This window comes from Beta vulgaris, chromosome 9 (assembly GCF_026745355.1).
Source record: "Beta vulgaris subsp. vulgaris cultivar EL10 chromosome 9, EL10.2, whole genome shotgun sequence".
Classification (NCBI taxonomy): Eukaryota; Viridiplantae; Streptophyta; class Magnoliopsida; order Caryophyllales; family Amaranthaceae; genus Beta; species Beta vulgaris.
The window spans coordinates 11,035,642-11,042,133 of NC_079210.1; the positions used below are offsets into that span (position 1 = coordinate 11,035,642).

At 31.5% G+C, this 6,492-nt stretch overlaps 1 long non-coding RNA gene across 1 annotated transcript; it reads left to right on the forward strand.

Moving 5' to 3' along the window:
- The first annotated feature begins 1,318 nt into the window (after positions 1–1,318).
- LOC125493215 (uncharacterized) lies at positions 1,319–6,046 on the forward strand. Its single transcript, XR_007269729.2, has 2 exons — positions 1,319–1,996; positions 5,584–6,046. It is a non-coding gene; the product is annotated as an uncharacterized LOC125493215 (long non-coding RNA).
- Positions 6,047–6,492: the final 446 nt, after the last annotated feature.

Here is a 6,492-nt window from a genome sequence, read left to right on the forward strand (position 1 = left end):
AGCATTGCGCAGGGTGCATGCACGACTGTGGCAGACCAGTAGGCCAGATCAATTATTGATTGCTATTTCTCTAATTTTTGGAATTTTTTCCTTGGATAATGCAAAAATGGGTTTTAATTCCCAAAATATGCCCAAAAAAATTAAAATTCCCTGCGTACCGTCCACGTAGGACGGCACGCGAGAAATTTTTTTTTTTAGTAAAACCGCTACTTGCAGTCGGTTTACAAGCGCCGAGAAATTTTTTTTTTTAAACTTAGGTAAAACCGCTACTCGGAGTACGGTTTACAAAAAAAAAAAAAAAAAAAAAAAAAAAAAAAAAAAAATTTTTTTTTTTTTTTGTAAACCGCTACTCCGAGTAGCGGTTTATTATGAAAACTGATATCTGCTCACCATATTTTGCGCAGGTAAACCGCTACTCCGAGTAGCGGTTTATTTTAATTAAACCGCTACTCCGAGTAGCGGTTTCCATGGGGTAAAACAAAAAAAAACAATTTTCTCGCGTGCCGTCCTACGTGGACGGTACGCAGGGAATTTTAATTTTTTTGGGCACATTTTGGGAATTAAAACCCACTTTTGCATTATTCAAGGAAAAAATTCCTAATTTTTGTATGTTTTGGTTGCCTAAAATGTGTTAGTGAACTGCGGAAAGTTTTGTGAATTCATTTTGTAATAGTAACAAAGCGCAAATATATTATTTCGTTAATATTAAACATCTAACTTTAAAGTTCGAGGAAAAATTTTCTTTTTAAGGAGGAGTAAATGTAATACCCCGAATTTTCGTAAATTATTTTATTATTTGTTAAGGTTCAATATTATTTCCACTTAAATTTATTTTTATGATAATGCGATTTTATTTGATAACTATGTTTATTAAAATAACTAGTATTTGGGCCCTAGCATTGCCGCAGGTTGGTATTGTTTTTCGAACTTGATATGCATTTTTTCATTTCCATTAAAATATATTAAGGAAAACTCAACATTCAAAAGGTACAAATATAATAATGTGGATACTTAAAATATGATTAAAAATTGGTTGAGATAGTAATTGTGTCATGTATAATAGCAAGAGGTCATGAGTTCAAATCTTGTTGCGAGCTAATTATACTTTTTTTAATTGACATGACTTATGTACACATTGGATGATTCTACTGGAGTAACAGAGGTGCCACGTGGCGTGTATACATGGCCACACACGTCTTTTAATATATTTGTATAGATGATTTCATTTAGTTTTGATTTATTTAACAAGTTTCAATTAAATCATTTACTTGTTTTATTATTCATTTCATTATTCCCAAATAATTTAATCATGGTAATTGTTGGTGCAAATTCAGTTTGATAACTTTGTGTGATACCCCGAATTTTCAGAAGTTATTTTATTATTTATTAAGGTTTAAGATTATTTTCACTCAAAATTTATTTTATGATAATGCGATTTTATTTGATAACTATGTTTATAAATAATGATTCGATTTAGTTTTGATTTATTTAACAAAGTTTAAAATAAATCATTTACTTGTTTTATTATGCATTTCATTATTTCTAAATTAATTAAACTTTTTACATTTGTTATGGGTATCCTTATACTAATTGTCCATTCATGATGTCCATCCATTTTAGCAATTGAACGCCCAAATACCAAGTCCAAACCAATATGTCTTTTAGCAAAAAAAAAAGAAAAGGAAAAAAAGAAAAGAAAAGGAAAACTGAATTCTCAGATTTTCATCTCCCTCCTTCTCCTTCGTCTGGTTCAAAGCTCAAGAACCAAGAAAAATGCAACACCTTCATCTCCCTTCTTCTTGGTCCAATTCACACACACAAATCAATATTTTTGCAACACAGAAATCTCACCTTTGTCAGCAATAATCAAATTGGGGGCAATTGTTTTTTTTTCAAAAGCAAAGCTCACTCATCCACCATTGGATTTCTGACCGAAATCTCCCTTATAAATACTGATTCACTCTCAGCAAATTTCTCAAGCAAAACAACTCAAAAGGTTTGCTTCAATCCTTTATCTTCTTCTTAAATTTCTGATTTTTGATTTTGAAAATTAAAAATGAAATTCAACCATCAAACACCAATTCCCCTGTTTTCTTTTATCCGCCAGAAACCACCGCGCACCACCTGACCTCCAACCTACCTTCGAACCACCACATTACCGGAAATAATCGAACCACCAAAATCGACCGCAACACCGCCGTCCTTCCTTCCCTTTCGCGACTCCCTTGCGACCCCTGCTGCGTCCCCTGCAGCTCGCGCCAACTCACCCCCTGACCCGACCTCTTTTGCGGCGCCTGAGCTTCGTTGGCGAACCCCCGAAACACCAGCACCACCTTTCTCCTTCACCTCTCCCTAACTTCGCTCTCCTGTTTCTCCCTTCCTTCTTTTTCGTTGTCCCTTGCGACGTTTCTCAGTTTGAGAAACTGAATTGTTTTATTTTAAAACTCCTTTCTTTTTGTTTATTGAGTTTTATTTGTTTACTTTTTAAAACCCAAAACCTTTGACTTTCCTAAATTAGGCTATGTTTGATTCACCTGAAATTTTCTGATCTGAACTTATCTGATCTGATCTGAACTTATTTTTTCTGATCTGAACTTATTTTTTCTGATCTGATCTGATCTGAACTTATTTTTTCTGATCTGATCTGATCTGATCTGATCTGAACTGATGTGATTTACAAGATCTTATCTTATATAAAATATATTATTACTATTATATTATTACTTTGTAAATCATTATTATGCAATACATTATAAGATCTTCTTTATAGTATTACTATTATTATCATTTTATTTCTATTACAACTTTTACACAACTTTTATTATGAATAATAATTATTATTATTATCATTATTATAAACAACAATAATAATTATAATCATAATTATTATTATTACTAAAAATAATTATATAACTCAAGTCATTATTTTATAAGAGCACTTATACAATGTTTCACACTTTCCCTTAAAAAAAAGTTTCACACTTGAGAAGTCGGCAAACTCAACTCTTTTTTTTCCATATAAAATAGAATAAGATATACAAACAACTATGACTTGAGCAAAAAATAAATAAATATCGTGCAACTTCAAATAGCTAGAGAGATTTGGAATTCGGTAGGAAGAGGTATACCGAATCTAAATTTATAATTTGTATCTCACACTTAGCTTATTTTGAAATGTAATCCGAACTTAGTAGTTTCGTTGTCATGAATTTGAGATATCATATTTTATATATTTCTTATTTTTGCGTCAATCTTATGTTCTTAACACGTGGCTTTTAATTTTCTATTATTTAATAACAACAAAATAACTTAATAAATAATAACAATGACATTTATAATGGTAACAACAAGATTAATAATAATTACCAATATTAATAATTAATAAGTAACAACAACAACAACAATAATAATTCTTTTTGAACAAATGTACTAGTAAATAATAATACTCCCTTTGTATTTTTTTTATTTTCTCACTTAGAATCTTGACACTATTCACAATTAGAGATAATCTTTTAGATTTTTCTCAATATATAAGAAAAAATATAGTCATGTGGGGTCTTGTTTGATTCGTCTCAATGAGTACTTTATTAATATTCAATTATTATAATTTTATTAATATGTAGTGAAAGATATTTAATAATAATGAGTTTTTAAATATAAGCATGAATGATCTGAACTGATCTGATCTGATCTGTTGATCTGATCTGATCTGATCTGACTTATTTCTGATCTGAACTTATTTTTTCTGATTCTGATCTGATCTGAACTTATTTTCTGATCTGATCTGATCTGATCTGATCTGATCTGATCTGATTAGATCTGAAATAAGCAAAAATAAGGTGAACTGAACATAGCCTTAGTCTATCTTACTAAGTTAGTATGTTTATTATTTTAGTTTCACTTTAATCTTTTATAACTTGATAATGTTTCTTAATTTTCTAAAATAAAATAAGGAGTACAATAAAGTTAGTTTTTTAATGTTTAAAATAGTTGTCAAAGATGATGAAAATTAAGTTGAAATAATTTGTGACTACTTAAAAGGATTTCATAAATAATTTACTTTGATATATAAACTCTCTTAAAGATCATTAAGAATTTCTTTAAGTTATTTGGATGATTTAGATCGTTTATTTTATATACGTATACAAAAAGAGGTTATTTAGAAAACTAATTTAGATCTCGTTAACATTTATTATAGACTCCGATTTCGTAGGCGAGGAACATCAAAAGCGCTAATACGTTCACAAACTTAAATTTGGGCACGTGTCACGAGGTAATCTCCGATGTCCATCTAAACATAGATCCCGTTGGCGTAAAATGAATTGACTACGTGATTATGTGCATGCTTATAAAATTTATAAGTATGGGCTATAGTTATGAATTATCGATTTAATGCGGATTATAAATACGAATGACAAAATGGATAACGACTATGGATTTCGATTACGAATCATGACCTTAGACGATATACGACATGACAAATATGTTTATTATAACATTATTAAAATCGGTTAATGTTATTTAGTAATGTTGTGATTATTATTAGTATATATTATTATTATTATTATCATTATTATCATTATTATTATTATTATTATTATGATTATTATTATTATTACTACTTTATATCATTATGATTATCATGAATGTTATTATTATTATTATTAATATTGAGATTTTATGAAAGTTGGAATTAGTAAAAACTTGTGATAATGAGATGATTATGAATCTGAAGTGATAAATGAACTCAAGTGATGGTTTTGTTTATGAAATGAATTATTGAAATCGCAATGAATGGATTGTGTTTATGATGGATTGAATATGTTCACACTGGATTGAACTAGATGACGTAAATGTGTACGTGGTTTATGTGATGACGTGAATTAAAAGATGTTAATCACGTAAAATGAAATATTGGAGGGAAATGATGAACAGGCTGCCCTGTGTGAGTGGTTCATCGGCCCCTACAGGTTCTCTGGTTACTATGCTGATTATTTAGTTACTGTCTTCCTTCTATCTTGTTGTGATCCAAGTAGAAGGGGTGTGCACACTAGGGACTATGTTATTATGACCATTGTGATATCCGTCGGTGGTTACGGGGGATTGACCCCGGCCTACAATGTTGAAGTAAGTGGTTACAGGGGATTGACCCCGGCTTACTGGCATTCTCTTTCCTCTCCTTGAATAACTGGATTAATTGAATGATATGATATAATATGATATGATATTATATTATATGATATGATATGATAATATATATATATATATATATATATATATATATATATATATATATATATATATATATATATATATATATATATATATATATATATATGTGTGTGTGTGTGTGTGTGTGTGTGTGCGCGTGTGTGCGTGTGCGCGTGTGTGCGTGTGCGTGTGCGTGTGTGTGTGCGCGCGCGCGTGTGTGTGTGTGTGTGTGTGTGTCTTCCAAAACTATTAACGTACTACTTTATATAGTATTTTCAACTTAAGTATTTTACGGGATGGAGTTGGAATTACTTAGTTTTTCTGACTTTTGGGAGCTTGTCTCTCTTGTCTCCTTTTAATGTATTTGTGCAGGTGGGTGATCGATCGGGGGAACAAAAGGGTGATCATTTAGAGTTGTCATCCACTTAGCATATGATTAGCTTCCGCTGGAACTCTGAAACACTTATTTAATTCATTTGCTTGTAAGGATTAATTAATATGAGTTCAGTTTGATTTTAACTTAGCCTTGCATTTATTTCCAAGGGGATAAGTGCGGCGGTAGCGCCACCCATCGGGTCGAACCCCGTTGGATTTTATATCCCCCCCCCCCAAATCTCGAGTTTTACCAAATGAAGAAGGGTTCGGGTTGGCGGGGGTGTTACACTTTGCAAACAAGTCAATGCACACCTAATAGTTAGATACTGAACGTCACAGGAGTCTTAGTCCCTGGGGGTTACCGGTTTTAATTTGATAAAATCTTGCTAATGTACTTTTTTATAGCCTAATGTAATTAAACCATAACGTCCAATAAATTCAGGCGACGTGTATTAAATAAGATGATCAATACAATAATTAATCTATTAATTAAAGTTGAATGTTCCCACTTACATCACAAACTTCTAGGATGATTCTATAACACACATAGAGATAGACCAGGCTGGACAATTAAAGGACAAACATGAAGATGAATAGCTCCATGGATTTCGACTTGAATTGGAGATTAAACAAACTTGGTAACTCAATACATGCTCTAATTCTAAGCTAGGGGCTAACTATAACCCCAGAAGGGGGTTGGCTAATCTAGGTAAAGCTACGCTAGAGGAAAGTAAATTGCACGTTTGTTGTGTATGTGTTTGTTGTTGTTCTTTGATGTTTCTTCTTGTATTTATACTCCGAAGACATGTATAACTTCCTTACTCCTTGGAGGGAAGTGATTGGAATCATTTATGATTCAAATCACAACTGCCATTTTCTGGCGCCATGAAAGTCACGTTCCATTAC